At 46.1% G+C, this 21,845-nt stretch overlaps 1 protein-coding gene and 1 long non-coding RNA gene across 4 annotated transcripts in view; both read left to right on the top strand.

Annotated features, from left to right (window-relative positions):
• The window catches only part of LOC144805565 (uncharacterized), a 906,387-nt gene that overhangs the window by 439,465 nt on the left and 445,077 nt on the right, over positions 1 to 21,845 (top strand). The gene's annotated exons all lie outside the window — the stretch shown is intronic.
• Positions 3,750 to 21,845, top strand: part of LOC144805567 (uncharacterized) — a 62,338-nt gene continuing 44,242 nt past the window's right edge. For both annotated transcript variants that reach the window (XM_078672091.1, XM_078672090.1), the window contains exons 1-2: positions 3,750 to 3,817; positions 20,078 to 20,197. The gene's annotated coding sequence lies outside the window, so the exon portion shown is untranslated. The remainder of the gene's footprint in view (positions 3,818 to 20,077; positions 20,198 to 21,845) is intronic.

The raw sequence follows: 21,845 nt of genomic DNA, 5'->3' as shown, positions 1-21,845 counted from the left end.
GAATCCCTCTTGAACCTTTAGACATCATACCTAAGGGATATACTGGCAAACACATTGACATGTGGGGTTTCTTCATCACCAGTGTAACTTGTTTGGGGAGGTGTATTTACACAAAAGTATATGTAGCCACTGATGGTAAATGTATTGTAGGGTGGCAAGACCTTGCTAAAATGGGCCTCAAACTTGTTCCTGGTTCAGAATTTCCCGTTCAGATTAATGAACAAAGTACCTTTTCCTTCATCAATTTTATTGATGTAGGGATTGTCAACAAAGTTATTGCTGATTTCCCAGAAGTTTTTAATAATTCTGTTGGTATGATAAAAAACTACGAACATCGCATTCGTCTCAAGCCCAACGCTATTCCCGTAATTCACAAGTTGAGGAATGTTCCTCTTAGCGTGAGAGACGATTTAAAAAAGGTACTTTTGAAAATGGTTGATGAGAAAATAATTGAAGCTGTGGATTCTTCACTATGGGTTAGTCCTATTGTTGTCGTGAAGAAAAAGGATTCCAGCATTCGTCTCTGTGCAGATCTGAGATCACTTAATCAAAATATTCTCATCGACTGTTATCCTTTGCCCAGAATTCAAGAACTTCTCACCGGCATTGCAGGATCAAAATTGTTCACTCTCTTGGATTTAAGGAGTGCTTATCATCAAATTCCCCTGACTAAATGCTCTTCTGAACTCACCACGTTCATTACTCCTTTTGGGGCTTTTAAATATTTAAGACTACCTTTTGGTTTAGCAAGTGCCGCAAGTGTGTTTCAAAAATTTATGGACAGCGTCTTGTGTGGTGTTAAAGGTGTACAAGCATACCAAGACGATGTTTTGATTCATTCTAAAAATGTTGATGAACATATTAAGGATTTACGAATTGTTCTCTCTCGCTTCAAAGACGTAGGAATCACCCTAGGTGAAAAGAAATGTAAGTTCTTTGTGGAAGAATTAGATTATTTAGGTCATTCTATCTCCACCTCAGGTATCAAACCCAAACTTTCTCTTACTCAGGCTATTTCTAATGTACCTGTCCCTAACAATAAGGACACTTTGAGATCGTTTCTCGGTCTCACCGAATATTACTCAAGATTTGTCATGAACTATGCCCAGTTAATTCAACCTCTTAGGATGCTAATTAAAAAGGATGTTAATTTTTTATGGAATGATGAAGCAAATCTGGCTTTTGATAACATTAAGAAGGTTATTGTCAATGCTCCAGCCTTATCATCCTTCACACCAGGTCTCAAGTGTGGCATTTACGTGGATGCCAGCCAGAAAGGTCTTGGTGCAATCCTTTGCCAGTGGAATGGTGCTGTAGAACATACTATTGGTTTTGCTTCAAAGTCACTGAACCATGCTGAATGGAATTATAGCACCATTGAAAAAGAAGCTCTTGGTTGTGCGTGGGCTGTAGAAAAATTCAAAGTCTACATTTGGGGCTCTCATTTTTTGTTGTATACTGATCACAAGCCCCTACTTCATCTACTAAATGGGAATGGTACAGGGAAAGCCTCTTCGAGGTTGGTAAGGATTCTCTCTAAATTACACGACTTCAATTTCAGCATCCACCATATTGCTGGTGGTACGAATATGAGAGCGGATGCACTTTCCAGGTTGCCCTTAGAAAATGATGATGATGTTCTCAAAGATGACATTGAGTGTGTCGTAGCTTCTTTAGAAGATTTGGTCTTTTCTCCTCTCTCCATTTCTGAGGAAGATTGGTTCAAATGCTATTCTGAAGATGAAACTCTTGTGGCTGTGAAAAACTTAATAGTTTCAGGCTGGCCAAGAATTCGTTCTCTTCCTGCCCCTTTGAAGTCCTTTGCACAGGTTTCAGAGGATTTGACCATTGTTAATGGTATTGTTTTTAGGGGAGATCGATGTGTTCCTCCTTTGGTTTTGCGTAAAAAATTATTTTTTGCAGCCCATCAGGGTCACTTAGGTGTAGGTGGAACCTCTCGCAAGTTGAAAGAACATTTCTGGTGGCCTGCCATGGATAGCAATGTCAATGATTGGGTTGATTCTTGCAGTACCTGTCTGTCTTCAGACAAACATTGGAAATTACAAAATCTACCTTTACATAGTGTTCCCATCCCTGAGGAATCCTGGGTCAAGTTAGCGGTTGATTTTTCTGGTCCTTTTGAGATTCTTCCTCAATGTCAACGTTATATAGTCTCCCTTGTTGACTATCACTCAAAGTGGTTTGACTTTGATTTTTGTACCAACCCTGATTCCGCGTCAGCAATTAGATTTTTGGAAAGAATTTTTAGGGTGGAAGGTCCTCCTAAGGAAATTGTCAGCGACAATGGTTCGCATTTTTGCTCCCGTGTTATGGAGGGATTTTTGAAGAAGTTTGATGTCAAACACTTGAAAGTTGCCCTTTACTCCCTGCATCCAATGGTTTGGTAGAACGGATGAATAGATTTTTGAAAGAGGGCATTCAAACCGCTTTCTCTTGCAAAATGAATGTTGAAGCCTTTCTAAGAGAAAAGGTTTTGGCCTACTTAGTTACCCCTCATTCCACTACGGGCATTTCACCTTTCAGACTACTTAAAAAAAGAAACCCACATGGTACTGTCTGCCCCTCATGGATCAAAGATCTGACCCCACAAGTTTCCAAATGCATATCCTGTTCTGACAAATTGGTTGTAAAAAGTAATGTTGAGAAACAGCAATTGGTACAAAAGCGGAATTTTGATTCCAAAGTTATTTCCATCCCTGAAATATTTACTGTAGGTGATTGGGTCATGTTTAAAACCATGGATAAAGTCAAGAAAGGTATTTCCAAGTTTTCTATGCCCACTCAAGTTCTCAAGGTCTCTAAAGGTTCTCTGTTTTTAGATAAGAGAGGGTGGCGTAACAAACGCTCACTCGTTAAACTAACCCCTGAGCAAGCCATAAGCATTCTCAGAACTAAACATGGGGATGAGAACTCTTCCTATGTTACTTATGATTTTCCCACCCTGTTAGATTTCCCTTTGCTCTCCCTGGTAGAATCTTCGTCTTCCTATGATTCCGCCCTTACTCCTCAAGATGTCATAGGTGAGGTGTCTTCACCTTCTGCTGAGGTTATTCCTCCTCTTCAAGACACTTTAGAAAACATTGAAATTCCTGGTCCATCTCCCTCTACTTCCACTTCAGATGTGTCAACCAGAACTCACAGGAATTGTTCTTTGCCGACACGCTTTAAAGACTTTTATGTAAACTAAGTTTTATTTCTTTTAGTCAAGTTTCCTTTTTATTTTGAGGGAAGGGAGGAGATGTAGAGTGCTTAGATACCGGTAAGATTTCCTGTTTATTGTTATTGCTCGTGTTATTGCTCGTGTGCATTCTTATGTTACACGCGCGTCTCTTGAAGAGTGTTTTCTTTCAAGAGATGCGCTTCTCGTGGCATCTCTTACACGCAACCTTCAACTGTGGGTCTGCGACTTCTACAGTTGAGGTTTGCCGTGTGTGGACGTGCTCCTGTGGTGCTCTGTACTTTTGGTAATAAACTTACCTTTCAACATTCAACGAAGCCTCCAGATTGTTCCTGTGTTCATGTAACCTTGTCACTTTACAGTTACAGTGTGTCTTGGATGAACACCTGCGCATGCGCTGAGGGCAAACACTTCCTCCTTTGCGGAGCACGATGCGCCTCAGCCAACGCTGAGAATTATTTAAGTGCAATGCTCCTCGGGCGGCTCCTCTAATGGGGAAGTGTTTCTCTGCGCAGGCGCAATGTGACTTAGAAACATTTGATGCGCAGGCGCAGCTAATACATTTCTCAGCCTGTGCACGTGATTTATTTCGGAGGTGTTAAGATGACCCGGAGCCGAGTAAGTTTACAGTCCTTTATTAGTTTAGTAATAAAGTAGAACACCATGGACAGAGCGGAAGACAAGGCTGCCGGTCAGGTTTCTAGTCAATAACTGTCATCTGGATGTCAGCTGGGATTCTAGAATGCCAGTTGATGACGCAGGGTGAGCGCGAGGGGACAACGGGAGCCTACAGGGGACACAGCAGGAGAGTACAGCTGGGATTCTAGAATGCCAGCTGATGACGCAGGGTGAGCGCGAGGGGACAACGGGAGCCCACAGGGGACACAGCAGGAGAGTACAGCTGGGATTCTAGAATGCCAGTTGATGACGCAGGGTGAGCGCGAGGGGACAACGGGAGCCTACAGGGGACACAGCAGGAGAGTACAGCTGGGATTCTAGAATGCCAGCTGATGACGCAGGGTGAGCACGAGAGGACAACGGGAGCCTACAGGGGACACAGCAGGAGAGTACAACTGGGGTTCTAGAATGCCAGCTGATGACGCAGGGTGAGCGCCAGGGGACATTGGGAGCCTACAAGGGACACAGCAGGAGAGTACAGCTGGGGTTCTAGAATGCCAGCTGATGACGCAGGGTGAGCGCGAGGGGACAACGGGAGCCCACAGGGGACACAGCAGGAGAGTACAGCTGGGGTTCTAGAATGCCAGCTGATGACGCAGGGTGAGCGCGAGGGGACAACGGGAGCCCACAGGGGACACAGCAGGAGAGTACAGCTGGGGTTCTATAATGCCAGCTGATGACGCAGGGTGAGCGCGAGGGGACAACGGGAGCCCACAGGGGACACAGCAGGAGAGTACAGCTGGGGTTCTATAATGCCAGCTGATGACGCAGGGTGAGCGCGAGGGGACAACGGGAGCCTACAGGGGACACAGCAGGAGAATACAGCTGGGATTCCAGAATGCCAGCTGATGACGCAGGGTGAGCACGAGAGGACAACGGGAGCCTACAGGGGACACAGCAGGAGAGTACAACTGGGGTTCTAGAATGCCAGCTGATGACGCAGGGTGAGCACGAGAGGACAACGGGAGCCTACAGGGGACACAGCAGGAGAATACTGCTGGGGTTCGAGAATGCCAGCTGATGACGCAGGGTGAGCGCGAGGGGACAACGGGAGCCTACAAGGGACACAGCAGGAGAGTACAGCTAGGGTTCTAGAATGGCAGCTGATGACGCAGGGTGAGCACGAGAGGACAACGGGAGCCTACAGGGGACACAGCAGGAGAGTACAGCTGGGGTTCTAGAATGCCAGCTGATGACGCAGGGTGAGCGCGAGGGGACAACGGGAGCCCACAGGGGACACAGCAGGAGAGTACAGCTGGGGTTCTAGAATGCCAGCTGATGACGCAGGGTGAGCGCGAGGGGACAACGGGAGCCCACAGGGGACACAGCAGGAGAGTACAGCTGGGGTTCTATAATGCCAGCTGATGACGCAGGGTGAGCGCGAGGGGACAACGGGAGCCCACAGGGGACACAGCAGGAGAGTACAGCTGGGGTTCTAGAATGCCAGCTGATGACGCAGGGTGAGCGCGAGGGGACAACGGGAGCCCACAGGGGACACAGCAGGAGAGTACAGCTGGGGTTCTATAATGCCAGCTGATGACGCAGGGTGAGCGCGAGGGGACAACGGGAGCCCACAGGGGACACAGCAGGAGAGTACAGCTGGGGTTCTATAATGCCAGCTGATGACGCAGGGTGAGCGCGAGGGGACAACGGGAGCCTACAGGGGACACAGCAGGAGAATACAGCTGGGATTCCAGAATGCCAGCTGATGACGCAGGGTGAGCACGAGAGGACAACGGGAGCCTACAGGGGACACAGCAGGAGAGTACAACTGGGGTTCCAGAATGCCAGCTGATGACGCAGGGTGAGCACGAGAGGACAACGGGAGCCTACAGGGGACACAGCAGGAGAGTACAGCTGGGGTGCTAGAATGCCAGCTGATGACGCAGGGTGAGCGCGAGGGGACAACGGGAGCCTACAAGGGACACAGCAGGAGAGTACAGCTGGGGTTCTAGAATGCCAGCTGATGACGCAGGGTGAGCATGAGAGGACAACGGCAGCCTACAGGGGACATAGCAGGAGAGTTCAGCTGGGGTTCTAGAATGCCAGCTGATGACGCAGGGTGAGCGCGAGGGGACAACGGGAGCCTACAGGGGACACAGCAGGAGAGTACAGCTGGGATTCTAGAATGCCAGCTGATGACGCAGGGTGAGCGCGAGGGGACAACGGGAGCCTACAGAGGACACAGCAGGAGAGTACAGCTGGGGTTCTAGAGTGCCAGCTGATGACGCAGGGTGAGCACGAGGGGACAACGGGAGCCTACAGGGGACACAGCAGGAGAGTACAGCTGGGATTCTAGAATGCCAGATGATGACGCAGGGGGTAAATGTAAATGTAAATTGATACTTGTATAGCGCACTACTCACCCGCAAGGGTCTCAAGGCGCTTTTACGAACACCGCTGTGGAACCCATCCTGGCTTTCCCTGTGAGGCGTCCACTCCTGGGCACCCCCAGGGTGAGGCCAGGCATCCTTAGCATTGTGGGGGCCGTTGTGGAGATTAAGCAAGCTATTGCGCAGAGTTGCAGAGTGGGACTCTATGATTAGAATAGGCACGGAGGCGAGAATTATCAGGTCTGTGGAATTTTTGAGTCCAAGACCTGCAGAGGCGGGGAATTGAACCCTGGTCCCGGGCTAGACCTCTGCATCAGGGTCTGCCGCTCTAACCATTGAACCACACTTCTCCACTAGGGGGGGACAACGGGAGCCTACAGGGGACACAGCAGGAGAGTACAGCTGGGATTCTAGAATGCCAGCTGATGACGCAGGGTGAGCGCGGGGGGACAACGGGAGCCTACAGGGGACACAGCAGGAGAGTACAGCTGGGATTCTAGAATGCCAGCTGATGACGCAGGGTGAGCGCGAGGGGGCAACGGGACCCCGCAGGGGACACAGCAGGAGAATACAGCTGGGATTCTAGAATGCCAGCTGATGACGCAGGGTGAGCGCGAGGGGACAACGGGAGCCCGCAGGGGACACAGCAGGAGAGTACAACTGGGGTTCTAGAATGCCAGCTGATGACGCAGGGTGAGCGCGAGGGGACAACGGGAGCCCACAGGGGACACAGCAGGAGAGTACAGCTGGGGTTCTAGAATGCCAGCTGATGACGCAGGGTGAGCGCGAGCCCAGTCTGCCACCCCAGTTCAGACATGGCTACATGCAAATCAGTCTGACCCTGTGCCTCATGGGAGCAGTCCAGCCCGAACTGCCACGCCATGCCTTCCCTGGACCGGAAACAAGCTTCCGAGGACCGGTTTCTGGCATTCCAGCCGTCTTCAGCCCGGCGTGCTTGAATCCAGTGGCAAAGTGAGCGAGGGACTCACGTCTGAGCATACCCAGCCACACTTATGGCGGCCAAAAGCGGTACAAAAGGGGGTGGTAATGGACGGAGCATCTGAACCAATCAAACACTCACACCCAGTCACACCCAGTCAAAAGATCTGGGTTTAATCCATCACCGTTCTTTAGCCCACTCTGCCACCCCAGTTCAGACATGGCTATATTCAAATCAGTCTGACCCTGTGCCTCTTGGGAACTGTCCAGCCTGAACTGCCACACCCGTAGATTTTTCATCCCATCTAGCCTCTGCATCGCCACTCTGACTTTTGCTCGAAGAATTAGCACGTTACACAGTACCAAACCCTGTCAGCTGAAACCCCTGAGGAATCGGGTTTTTGCTTGCAGGAATCGGGAAGCAGGAGACTAGCCCTGAAATCGGTAGTCTCACGCCTGAATCGGGAGGGTTGGAATGTCTGGAGTACGATTACTGCAACTCAACACATCTCCTTCCCAAAGGATGTAAACAATGGAACGAAGGTGGAAGGAAACATCCACCCATACTTAGTCACACACAAAGTCTTTGAACTTGCTTGGCATAGCCACAGTGCTCCCGCATCTGCTGGTGATAATTTCCGCATTGTTAATACCGCCTCCAGATTCCAGTTCTTCCTCATAAGACTCACTACTTTCTTCTCCTGATGCATCAGTGGTTTCGCTGCCTATGACATCTCTCTTTACCCCAATGGACTCTATTTGTTCTTGATGTGAAGGAGCAACAACATACCGTCAGTCAAAGTCCTTCTGATCTCCCTCATCAGCAGGTTTGTTGGTGTCCAATTCCACATCCTTTGCCTTTTCAATATTGTTCTCCATCTCGCATTTGGATAATGCAGATGCATGCCACACTTTTCCATCGCTCAGGAGAGCCGAATTGCAAAACACCTTTTCCACCACCAAGGGTTGGGTGAATCTGTTCTGTCCTTTCTCAATGTGTCCACTTCTCTTTACTCTCACCCAATCACCTACCTGGATGGCTAGTGGTTTGCATTTGAGTTTATTGTCAAATTGCCTTTTGTATGCCATCCGTGCCTTCTGTACATTCTTCCTGACCTCCTCTGTAGACCAATTGGCTTTCCTATTTGTCTTGAGCCATCCTACATTGTCCTTGGCTAGTGCTGTTCTTCCAATGTAGGATGGCTCAAGACAAGTAGTAAAGCCAATTGGTCTACAGAGGAGGCCAGGAAGAATGTACAGAAGGCACAGATGACATACAAAAGGCAAGTTGACAATAAACACAAATGCAAATCACTCATCATTTCAAACGGGCTGATTCCTGTGCTCTCCCTAGGAGTTATTCTGTGTGCCCAAATCATTTTTTTTGTTTCCATTTTCTAACACAACCCGTTGTTATTTGCTAGTTGTATGGTACCTTTTACCACTCTGTTAAACCTCTCTACAGCTCCATTACCAGATGGGTGGTATACTGAAGTAGTTTTATGTGTTACTCCGTTTCTTTCGATAAACTTCTTGAAGGCGACAGAAGTGAATTGCTTGCCATTGTCACTCACGATAATTTTTGGGATACCTTCTCTTGTAAATACTCCATCAAGGAACTTGACAATGTCATTTGCTTCTACTTTATGGAGTATTTTGATCTCCGAGCATTTTGAAAAATGGTCGACCAAAACTACGATATACAACAGATCTTCCTGATATCGTATTGGGCCCATGACATCTATTCCCACACTCCCCCAAGGCATCTCAGGGCAAGGCAATGGATGCAAAGGTGGTTTGAGTGTGATTTTGGGCTTGTCCGAGTTTTCACATTTAGCACAGGTCCTGACTCCAAATCACACCCTGGCCACCAGTACCAAAATGTTATTCTCTGTTTAGTTTTATGATACCCTTATGTCCTTCGTGGCATATTTCCAGAATTTTCTTTCTTAGATTCTCGGGAGGTATTACCCTCCCCTGTCTTAATATTAATCCCCCTTCCACAGATAATTTGTTTCTGAGTTCCCAGTACGGTTTCATCTTGTTTTTGATGTGGTTTTTGTCTGGCCATCCATTGATGATATATTTGTTTACTTCCTGTATCACTTCATCCTGTTCATATTCCTTTTCCCATTCATTTTTTTTGAATGCTCGGAAATTCTTTGCTAATGTTAGCCACTCATCTTCTTTATCTTCTTTATCCTCTTCCTCTTCCCTTCCTGGTAGGGGTAAGCGGCTGAAAGCCTGCCACTATGTTTCTTGCACCTGGGAGATACTTTAGTTAGTAGTTGTAGTCCAATAATCTTACAGAAAATCTTGCCAATCTGGGAGATGCGTTATATAGTCCCTTAACAGTCAACACCTTTGTCAAAGGTTTGTGATCACACCTTAGGGTCACCCTTTTTCCCCACACATATTGGCGGAAATGCTCCAAACCCCACACACATGCAAGTGCCTCCCGTTCAATCACCGAGTACTTCTCCTCGGTGGGGGTGAGTGACCGTGATGCGAAGGCAACTGTCACTTCCTTTCCTTCTGGTCCAACTTGCGAAAGTATAGCGCCTATACCTTTTCCACTCGTGTCTGTTGTGACTACACTCTCTAGCTCTGGGTCGAACCCTTGTAGGGATGGAGCATCACAAATTTCCTTTTTAAGGTTTATAAATGCCTCGTTGCAATCTCTAGACCATACAAATTTGTTTTTACTTTTTAGTAATTTTCTAAATTCATATGTGTTTGTTGAGAAATTCCTTACAAATTTTGAATAAAATTCCACTAGCCCTAAGAAGGCTCTTAATTCTTCTTTTGTTTGTGGTTCAGGAGCATCCTCAATAGCCCTAACCAACTCTTTCTTTGGTTTTATTCCTTCTTGTGTTATTTCATGACCTAAGTACGTCACTGTTCTCTCTGCAAATTTGCATTTGGTGTATTCTGCTGTCAATCCACGTTCTTCCAGTGTCTTGAGAACTTTTATTAATTTTTGATCATTATCTGTTGAGGTTTTTCCCATTACCAGGATGTCATCTTGAAAGATGAGCATGTCTTTGACATCCTTAAATACCTCATGCATGAGTCTCTGAAATAGTACCGCTGCCGATGCTAGTCCAAAAGGTACTCTTTTGAACCTATAACATCCGAACGGTGAAATGAAGCTGGTTAGGCACCTACTGTCTGGGTGTAGAGAAACCTGGTGGTATGCAGCAGTTAAGTCTATTGTTGAAAATACCTTCATACCTTTTGTCCAGGGGTGTGGAATATTTTTTAAAATGTACTTGTCCAGTGGACAAAATTGTGCAGAAAACTACTTGTCCTGCAAAGAAATCTACTTGTCTTACCTATTTCCTAAATCTGTTAAACCGACCGCCAAAATTGTATGTTTGATCTTAGAGAGTACATTTTAGGCATCCTAGTGCTGAAGCATTGGGAGAACAATGTCCACAAAGAGGGAGCATACAGGAATCAGAAATTACACTTTACCCGGTGTATGCTATACTGGTAAATCAATATTGCATGCTTACATGACATATATTTTTGTACAAGATATTTACAATGATTATAAAAGATTGTCACAAATCAGCTAGAACCAAGGCTGCCACGTTTTAATAAAGTACACAGTGGTATAAGCAGACATCCAGGGAGAACCATGAATAATATGACTGGCAGGACAAATCTAGCAAAAAAAGATCTGCGGGGCCTGATGACGAAAGCCACAAGAATTAACTTGTTTGTTTTCAAAACTTTCTCCATTTTTTCAGATGGAGGCTTGAGAGTACTCTAGCAAATTGTAGGGGCATTTTGAAAGGACATAGGCGCAGACACAGAGGATTTTGACCAGAAACAACAACTTATGAATAGTTTTTACTTTGTGCTATCCGGATGTGCTCAACCATCCTTTTGTCCCGGAAAGCCAACTCACAAGTCTGCAGATAGACAGAAAGGAATGATAGGTTATGGAATAGGGTCAAAAATCAATGGCAACTTAAAGAAAGGGTTACATAGTTGGGTGTTAGAAAGACAACATAAAAAGTCAGACATTTGCAAAAGAAGAAGGAGGAATGGAAAAATAGGATAACAAGAATGAACTCACAGTAAATGTGACAGTCACCTTGGTCATGCGGTTAATATGGAGGTGGCTGCCCCAGTATTCAGCCTCCAAAAATTGATAACATCCCCAGTATGTGATTAATACTTCGCAAAGCCGTGGGTGTCTCCCTCTGGACAGCAGCCAGAGAACAAGTCAATAGAGACTGAGGCAAGTGTTGCACCTGTGCGCTGTACACAAGATTTTTAAAATGAAGCACATGTCAGAGTCCTCCAGGTGTAACATGTTCTAAGCACTCCCTGACACCAGAACATGGAAAACCCTCCATCACATGTATGACAGAGGTAACAACACTTACAAACATTCACATCAGCATTACAGTGGGAGTCAGTGACGATCAAGAGGTTACATGGAGAGCCAGTGACGTATCCGGGGGGGAGGGGTGCAGGGTGGGTTATGGAGGGATGCATTGATGTCCTGAGGGAGGAGGTACACAGGGTGGCAGCGATGTAACAGGGTGGGCAGGAGGAAGGAGGAGTTGCAGAGGAAGGCAGCGATGCCCTTAGGTGGGGGTTAAAGTGGGAACCACGGATGGCCCATTAGTTAACATCTAAATATGGGAGAGGTCCTAAAGAAGGAACCACTTCTGGCTTCAGGGTAGGGAATACAACAAAGCTAGGGTTATGCTGATTTTTAAAAAGAGAGATGGTTTGCATTTAACAGAAAAGGGAGATGAGAAACACAGGGAACTAGAAGGTTGGTAGAGGGCAGAAAGAAGGGAGGGCAGCAGGGAAGTGGAGGAATAGTGGTTTTACCCTGGTAGTTTGAGAGCAAAGGAAGGGAACCAAAGTTGGTTAGAGATGTATAAGGATATATATAAAAAGCAAAAAAAGCGGGCTTTTATTGGGTAAGAAATACAGCATGGGGGTTAGACTAGGCCACAATGGTAAACTGTACCAATGGCAGAGACTTTAGACACAGCAAGAGAAAGGAGATGGGTTGAGCAGGGAATTAGAAAAAAGACAAGTTCTGAGACTGCAAACAGGAGAAGGTAAGGGTGGTAGACATAGCTTGAGGGGGTTAGGGTGTTACGTAGCAAGTAGAGGATGTTCTATAGTTGGTGAGTTTGTAATGTATGCCGGCTGGCACACAGCATAAGTACACTTTCGATTGCTTCTGCTGCCTCTCCTGAGAGGTTTGCAAAGTTAGCTGTTTCTGCTTTAAGCAGCTTCTAACTGGAACTTTTCCATGTGTTGTATTTATTTGTTTTGCATAGGATTACTTTCCAGCAGAAAAAACGTCCTTCCTGACTGCCTGGGAGTAAAAGTATTGGATCTGTGGTGTAATTTCATGTTCAGCTTCATTGCAAGATGTAGCTGTGAAAGAGAATCCGGGGTTCTATAGGCAAATTTTCTTTGGAAACACTTACATTACCTTCTCAACGCAGTTTACTTTCCTATCTATTTTTAAGAAACACATTTCTGTACACTGCATAAACACACTGTCCTGCCCTACATGCTGCTTTATTTACCCCTCCCAGTACATTTGAAGTACATTTCTGCCTTATGTAGGCACACAATGCGCGAGGCTCTTATGGAAATGTGGCTTCATTATCAGCTGCCACATGAGGGCGCCTCGTTATACCTCTTCGTTTTTATTTGCTTCCGTGTACTTTATCTCTGTTCTCCTTACAACACATTTTTTTTTAGTCATGTGATAGTTCTTCGTAAGATATAAACTGTCCGAAAGCTGTACCTCACCCAAGATGTCTCCCGTGCAACATGCTTACGTCAACACATTGCGCTGTCCATCTTTCCTCACTAAACATCTACGTTCTCTTCAGCTTTTACTTCTCCATTGTTCTGTTTTTATAAGCAGATATCCCTTCACGATGCCTTTTTGCTCTCACTCGCATTCAATATTCTAGAGTGCACCGAAGCTCGTTCTTCACTTCGCGCTCTCTTTTACACCGTGCCAATCTGTCATTTATTTAGTCCTGTTTCTTTTTACAATGCGCATTTGCTGCCAGTCTCAGAGCCGATCGCGCTAAGTTTACACAGGTTCTTGTGCTCACCTCACTGTAACATTGATACAGGCGCCAATACAGTCAGATGCTTGATTTCTCTTCAATGCTTTAATTAGTGCACACGCTTTTGATATTTTGCGCTGTCATCAATTCGCTATCTTTCCGGCATCCAGTTATTCCTCCAACTTGTACTTCACTTCCATTTTTTTTTTCACTTCGTAGATTAAGCATTCCTTCCTTTTTTTCATATTACACGCGTGGATGTTCCGGTGTGTTGCTTCAAATCGTCGCCATTGTAAAGATGACCCGGAGCTGAGTAAGTTTACTGTCCTTTATTAATTTAGTAATAAAGTATAACATACCGGACAGAGCGGAAGGCAAGGCTGCCGGTCAGGTTTCTAGTCAATAACTGTCAACTGTCAATTGGATGTCAGCTGGCATTCCAGAATGCCAGCTGATGACGCAGGGTGAGCGCGAGGGGACAATGGGAGCCTACAGGGGACATAGCAGGAGAGTACGATTACTGCAACTCAACAGGAGGATTCCGTGTGTCTGGAAAAAACAGTTGGTTTTTTTTGGCATATTTTATACAGCGCGAACTCGACCCGAAGGTATTGGAGCGCTTTCCATGAGCACCGTTGAAGTAACACAGTTAATGAAGAAGAACATCAGGAAGCCGGGAATCGTTTAAGTAAGTATTTATTCTCATCAAGAAAGCCCACGGCCAGCTGGGAGCAGCGTGACTGTGAAAATCAGCTGGTGAAGAAGAATGGTGACACTCGCGGTGACGTCGGTCAAGTCATATATCAAGGTTCCAAATGAAGTAAGAGTCATTCAACCAATCACAAGTGACATGCTAATGACTACAAGATAACCACAATAATATACAACAACCGTATTTACATTACACATTCAGGCGCGGGGAGATTGAGTGATTTGCCCGGAATCATAGGATGTGGCCGCGACCCCGAGGCTCAAACCCTGGTTTCCATCCTCTCCCCGGTGTTTCCGGCCCAGGTTGTATCCTCGCTGGATCTGACTCTTTCCAGGTTGCGGCCTCTATCCAAGGCTGTTCACAGTCTGCACTCCGTGGAAGATCGCATCACTCTTTCATTAATCTGAGATATGACGTTTTGTGTTCGCTCCGCGTGGGGACACAATTACTAAGGTACAAGAACCGCCTCGTGCCACAGCACACGCTAAGATGTATGCAAGTGCAAAGCTCCTCGGTTCGGCTCCTCTATGGAAGGGGGGAGTGTCTTTCCTCTGCGCAGGCGCAGTGAGACTCCGCACCCTCTGTCTAAGGCTGTTCATGGTCTGTACTCCGTGCAAGGTCCCAACACTTTTTGATTGCTCTGCGATAGGAAGTAGTATCTTCGCTCTGCACACGCGCAGCTGTGGCGCGCGGTCCTGCGCATGCGCAGTTATGAGGCGGGATGTGGCTCGTGCAGCGGCGTGAGCGCGCGCGTCCGTCTCAAGGACATCCGAGCGGTGCCTTCTCTGCCTCCACTGACCGGTGCACCAGGTGAGACGAGGCCTGGAGGGCCACAACCTCCCAAGGGACCCTGAGGAGGGGCTGGTGCACTGCACCCTGCAGAGAGCCACAGCTGCCAAGGTTTCAGATCGCCATGTGTGACATTTTTATAATTTCAGTGAAATTATGAGTGACGCTTAACGACTATGAATGACATTTAACAGCTATGAGTGACATTTAACGGCTTTGAGTGACATTTAACAGCTATGAGTGACATTTAACGACTGAGTGACATTTTACGGCTAAGAGTGACATTTAATAGCTATGAGTGACATTCAATAGCTATGAATGACATTTAACATCTATAAGTGACATTTAACAGCTATGAGTGACACTCTCTCCCGAGCACAATCCAGCAATGAAGACGAGGAAAACCTATAAATATCAGAAATTACACCCATTTGAGCAGCAAGGAACTGGAAACTGCTGCAAAGCGCCAGTGCATGACATTTCAATGTACTTATGAATAGGAGTCCCATTCAGCTGCCAAATGTGTGACACTTAGGGTGGCACTTTTTGCTTTTTTTTTTTTGTTCCCAACAGAAATTTATGAAAATACAAACATTGGTCAGGAATCAACAGCCTGCGAAAACGAGTCATAAAGGAGGACCAATAATAATATTTAATATCTGGAAGACCCAATCCACCTTGATCATAAGGAGCTTTAAGAAGAGAAATAGCTCGTCGTGCTTTTTTATAGCCCCAAATAAAACTACTAATAATACCCTCTCATCTACTAAAGTAAGAAATATTTACCCTTAAAGGAATAGAACGAAAAAGATAAAGATATTTAGGTAATATTTTCATTTTAACTAAGTTAATCCGGCCAATAATACTAAGTGGGAGTTTATGCCATTTCTTAAATATTACAGCAGTTTCCTTCAATAGTGGTTCATAATTTCATCTATATTTGACGAGATTTTTACCCCTAAGTAAGTTGCTACCGCACATATACCTGTCACCGGTGATGGTAATTGATGGTTCAGAATAACTTGAGTCTTACTAGTATTCAAGCGATACCCAGATACTAAACCATACTTCCCCGCTTCCACCAAGATGCCTGCCATAGTTTCAGGTATATTCGTAGAAAAGACAGCAATGTCATCCGCATATACTGTTATATCCAAAGAGTTCAAACCATTTACAAAGGGCTTAATCAAAGCTTGTTTTTGAAGAGCAATTAAAAAAGGTTCCATACCTAAAGCAAATAATAAGGGTGAAAGGGGCACCCCTGTCGTGTCCCTCTTCCAATCATAAAAGTAGCAGAGTATTTGCCCATATAAGAAACTTTACCCAGCGGCAAATCATATAATGCTTGGATCCATTTCAAATATTTACCCCTTATGCCAAATGCTTGTAACACTGCCCAGATAGGGTGGCACTTTTTGCATTTAAAAAATCATCCAATTTTGAACAATGAGAAGCTCTAAGCATATTATGAAAATAATGGGAAACTATTGAAATTAAAGGTCACTAACCTACAACCCCTTTCTAATATAACTACATATTTAAACTAATTGCGGCAAAGCCTTTCACGGCAATGAAGACACATGAGAAGGAAGTTTGATTGGACTGTGAGACACTTGCTTAGCTTGACAAGACCTCACTCGTGGATAAACACTGTGCAGCAGACAAAAAGGAAGTTTTAGAGGCCAGTGCGTCAAGAAATATAGACGAGCCAGTTACTCTGAATCACTTTTGCAAATGTGCGCTCTGTACAGTTACACAAATCTCAATCTCGGCTGCACAGAGAGTGTTATTATTGGTGCAGAAAAGAATGATGCTTCATTTCAACCGCGCTATTCTAAAACACAGACTCTTATTTCCTCTGAAAACTACATAATAATTAATTGCCCGTCAATTGTCAAGGTACAAAATTGTGACTAACATGAGGCTTTACCCAAAATGACATTGCCATGGAGCATATGCTAAGTAAGGGATTTTTGCACATAGGCCAGGTGGGCTGAGGGAGTTCCTGACGCTTTAAATCACAGACGGGCAAAGTTAGTTTATGCCATTGTTATTTACGAGTGGGAGGCCAAGGGGGGGGGGGTGTCGGAAGCACCTCTGCTGTGTGACTGTGTGTAAGTGTCTATGTAGAGTAAGTGAGTAGGGAGCGTGCTGGATGCGGAGGGCCGGGCGGCAGCGTTTAAACAGCAATTAGGTAACTGCCTCCAGATGCTATTGTTTGTGAAATTATTTTTTCTGTTGATGATCAGACAGACTCGTGCCTCTCCGCGGCTGTACTGACACAAAAGTTCAATAATAAACTGACTGTACAGTACTAAGTCAGTCATGGCTCTGCCTGACGCGCAGCACTTTGCCCGTTGGAATGATGTAACTTAAGTAACACTTACTTGGACTAGACGATTTCAGACTGCTGTCTCTTCCCGGTCCGTGACCGTCCACTCAGCAGTGCACCCGGACTAGTTATACCACACAATGCACATCATGGACAAGTTGCCGATGATGCCCACGGCAAAGACGGTCAATGAGAGCAGCATCACGGCGTAGGTGCTATACGAGTTCTCCGTCATGGGGTAGAGTGGGTTCTGGACTTGCGGGCACTTCTGGTCAGTCGTGGTTGTTTTTCTTGTGCTCTCAGCCCTGTCCGTCTCCGAGGCCCCAGGGTATTTGGCTATCACCCTTGGCTCATACTGCTGCACGGCCTTGGCATCGTCGTCCTCTGCACCTCTCCGCATGTTCAACAAGGTCCCAGAGGTGTCTGGAGAACCCCACCCTGCCACTTGTTCATACGAAGGCAGAGCCAGTATTGCCCCGTGGTGGTTCCACTGACTGACTCCCCGTGCCTCGGTTATCCAGAAACATCTCTTCCTCAGTCTGTGGACCCGTCCTCCACGGCCGGGACGTCAGCCTGCCTCATAAACGAAGCAACTTTGGATGCCTTGTCCCCCGCCGAAGTCTGAGCTCACTAAAGGTCACATCCGGATTATAATCCCCCAGGGTGTGCCAGTAGCAGCAACCACTCACTGCAGAGAGCCGGCCCCCCCATCGGTAATTGCGAGAGCAGTGTGTAAAAGCCGTGCGGGGCCTCCGCAATTAATCATGTAGCCTGGAGCGAGGCGCGAAAGGGCGGGCAGATTAATTGATGCATTGTATGACTCTCAGCCACTCCAGAGCTGCGAGCAGAAATTTTTTTACTATTTAGGAACTACTGAGTACAGCAAGCAGCTGCTGCCACCATATCTAGGAGCAGCAGAGACGGCGCACAGGTTCACAGGCACCACAGGTGGCACGCGCTGGCAAGTGGCATTAAATGCATGACAATGCATTTCAGTGCAGTGATGCGGAACACCGCACTGAAATGCATGAGTGTCACACCTGATGCGTGATACTTGACAGGCATGGATGGTGACCAGTGCAATGCACCGTGCAGAGTGTGACTGGTGCACTGCACCATGCAGTGTGACAGGTGCACCGTGCAGAGTGTGACTGGTGCACTGCAGTGTGCAGAATGTGACTGGTGCACCGTGCAGAGGGTGACAGGTGCGCCACACTGTGCAGTGTGGCTGGTACACCGTGCAGAGTGTGACTGGTGCACTGCACCGTGCAGAGTGTGACTGGTGCACTGCACCGTGCAGAGTGTGACTGGTGCACTGCACCGTACAGAGGGTGACAGGTGCACTGCACCGTGCAGAGTGTGACTGGTGCACTGCACCGTCCAGTGTGGCTGGTGCACCGTGCAGAGTTTGACTGGTGCACTGCACCGTGCAGAGGGTGACTGGTGCATTGCACCGTGCAGAGTGTGACTGGTGCACTGCACCGTGCAGAATGTTACTGGTGCATAGAATACAAACGGGATGTCATGTTATAAAAAACAATGGAAAAGGACTGAACAACTTAACCACCTTCCCCGTGACAAGAGATAGTTTATTATAAAACAGAAGACCTCTGGGCTTTTTCAGCAGACCCCATACCTCAAGGCCTAGATTCAATGTTCACATCGCAGGACAAACACTGTTTGGAAAGGTGTCGCTCTCTGTGTGTGAAAACATCTTATGTTTGCAATATTAAAGTACACGATTTCCAGAGGTGCAGATGTGTGAAGCTTGTTATGCCTAGGTGCGAGGGACAGATCAGAAAAGAATAACAAGGGGCATTGTTGTTTACCCTTGAACATCATGTGCAGACTAAACCTCAGAGCACAACAAAGAACCTGCAACAGTTCTCATGTGTAAAAGGGGCACAAATAAGTATTGCGAAATAGATTTTTGCATTGTCGTGCGCAAAAGCAGGTTCATGGCAGCAAAGCTCATACTAATTTAGAAATTGTCGACAATGGACCTACAAGCCTTACTACACTTCTGTTTAATGCTCGGAAACCCACCTGCTCCCGAATCGCTAGAAGCCTCTGAGCTGTTTTCGTTTGTCTTCAAGAGGATCACCTTCAAACTCCTCATCCACGCACACAAGGCCCTCCACAACGCCGGACCAGCATACCTCAACCACCGACTCAACTCCCACACCCCCACCCGCAACCTCCACTCTGCCTACCTTGCCCTCGCCACAGTACCTCGCACCCGAAAATCCACAGCCGGCGGCAGATTCTTCTCCTACCTCGCTGCCAAGACCTGGAACACTCTCCCTACCCATCTGCGACAGACCCAGGACCTGCCGGCCTTCAGGAGACTCCTCAAGACCTGGCTCTTCGATCAGTAGCAGCCCCCCCCCTCCCCCCTCAGCACCTTGAGACCCCCACGGGTACGTAGCGCGCTTTACAAATGGTATTGTATTGTATTCCGCCTGAGTTATTATCTTGTATTACTGCGTCCCGTACAAATTGGTCCTCCTCCTTCAGATGTACTCCTGAACATATTGGAATTGAAGTCCCCGTAATGATCAGGCTGTTGGTATGCTCTTCCGTTATAATTTTATCGAGCTCCTCCTGATTCTGAGCACTTGCAGAGGTGCTAAGCTGTGCATCATTGGCTCCATAGCATAAATGCTCTTTATAGAGCTGTATGTAGCAAGGCCTCCCTTGCTGTGGCCGAATTTGGAGCTTTTAATAGCAAGTAGGGAGAGCAGATTAAATCCGTTTAATGCTGGTGCCGATTCGCACCAAGTTTCCTGGAATGAAATAGAACACTGGGGCTTTAGAGACCACCCTTTTAACAAGAAAAGCAAAACTACAAGTCCCATAAGCAATAGTAATGGAAGGTGCCTAGCATGCCCTGGGGCGACAGCCGATTCAGTATATCCAGTTTAATTTTTTCAGTATTTGACACAATATTGAATTTGTAACCTTTTGTTTTTATGGTCATGAGTCACCAGAATACTAAAACATGTTGTTTCTTTTAATTTCAAGGTCCATTATGTAATGGTCACCAACTTGGAAGCTCTGTTCGTTCTTCAGTGTTTGTCATTGATCTCCAGGGTGTGGCTAGTGTGGGTCAGCCCCCTGCATCGATCCCGATAACTCACACAGGTAAGGACCTTGTAGCAGCAACATGATATCCCGGCAGTTGTCTTTAAGAAGTGCGCTCTGAGGCAGGTATCCTGATACAACATTTTTCTGTGCTCTCTCTCAAACTGCAAGAACCCAGAATCTTCCCACGTCTGTGAGAAAATTGAGTGATTCCAAGAATAAAATCAAATTGTAATTTTTGTAAAAAGCCTGCCACTATCTGCTATGTACATTTGTTCAAATAAAACAAAACACATCGGAAGGCCAACTATTCTATCATGCATTTAATGCAAAAATAGCAAAAGGCCAAGCAAACTAACAAGTGACAATTGTCATTTCAATGGACGCGAGCATCCACCCAAAAGCAAGTTGAAGTATAGAATACTAATGCTACAATATGTATTTTTATACACTTTTCTCCTAAAACAAGACAATGAAACATGAACATGTGATAGAAATAGTTACTGAAACTAAACTAATGAGTATGAGGCAAGGTTGTTTCTCAAGAAGAATGCGAGAAGTCCTTGAGAAACAGATAAACGATACACAGACAAGCTGTAGAATTCATTATTTACTTCTGATTTCCAATATTCAGTTTCCCACAAGATGCAGGAAAGTGTGCAGATGTACAGCACTAAATAAAATGTTTCTGGGCCCTAACAGAATCATGTAACTTTGCAGCCATATTAAGGCGAACAAACGCATCAAATTGATACAAGATCATTGTAATTTGGTATGTAATATATCAATGCAGGTTATGGCATTCATTTGTAAACAATTATCGGTATTAAAGCCGCAAGTATATGCAGTTACGCAGTCTCAATTCCTTCTTCCCAGTGGCCACCACTGCTGCTAGCCAGATGCTTTCGGCAGTGCCTCCTGTGACCTAAAATGCTGCATTTAATCAGTACCAAAGGTCATCAATGCTTCTAGCCAGCTCTTGTCACAAGTGCCACTCACACCCCGACCCCCCTTCACCTGTTATTCTTTGAGCCTGCTCCAGTCAATTCAATTCAATTCAAGAATCTTTATTCGGTGATTAAAAAACACCATAAAAGCACATGTATATATACATAGATAAGACAGCATTAAATATTAGTCAAGATCCTTGTGCATAAATAACAATAAAATACTAACATGCAAGGCCTTAAATTTAAAACAGGGAGTCAAAAGTCTTTCAATCCTCTCCCCTCGTTTTCCTTAGTCGAACCGCAACCTTGATAAAATTCATAACACAACACAAGGTTAGCGGGTCAGAAGCTTTTTGCAAGTAGATTAATGCATCTCTGGCATGTTCCAGGTGGGCCTTTTTTAGGATATCTACTAGGAATCTACGCCTGGGCATTGAATAATAGGGGCAGAGCAAGGTAAAATGAAGGGAGTCCTGCGGAGACCGGTTGTCGCAGCCGCAGGGTCCCTTCTGCTCGATTGACATAGTAAAACCTGCTGGCGAAGCCAACATGAAAGGGAGTAGGTTCAGCCTGAAACGGCACATAAGAAATCTATCCTGTGTGTTGTGTACAAGATACAGATAGGGCTCCATACCCTCCACACTCTTCACCAAATTGTAAGCCCTTATTGACTTTTTCCCCCCTTCCGCCACAGCACGGCATTGGGTTTTCCGCTCTAGGAAAATTTCCCCTACTTGTTTCTTGTGCTGTGCTGATAT

Source organism: Lissotriton helveticus, assembly GCF_964261635.1.
Source record: "Lissotriton helveticus chromosome 1_1 unlocalized genomic scaffold, aLisHel1.1 SUPER_1_unloc_15, whole genome shotgun sequence".
Lineage (NCBI taxonomy): Eukaryota > Metazoa > Chordata > Amphibia > Caudata > Salamandridae > Lissotriton > Lissotriton helveticus.
This window is presented reverse-complemented; position numbering and strand designations above follow the sequence as displayed.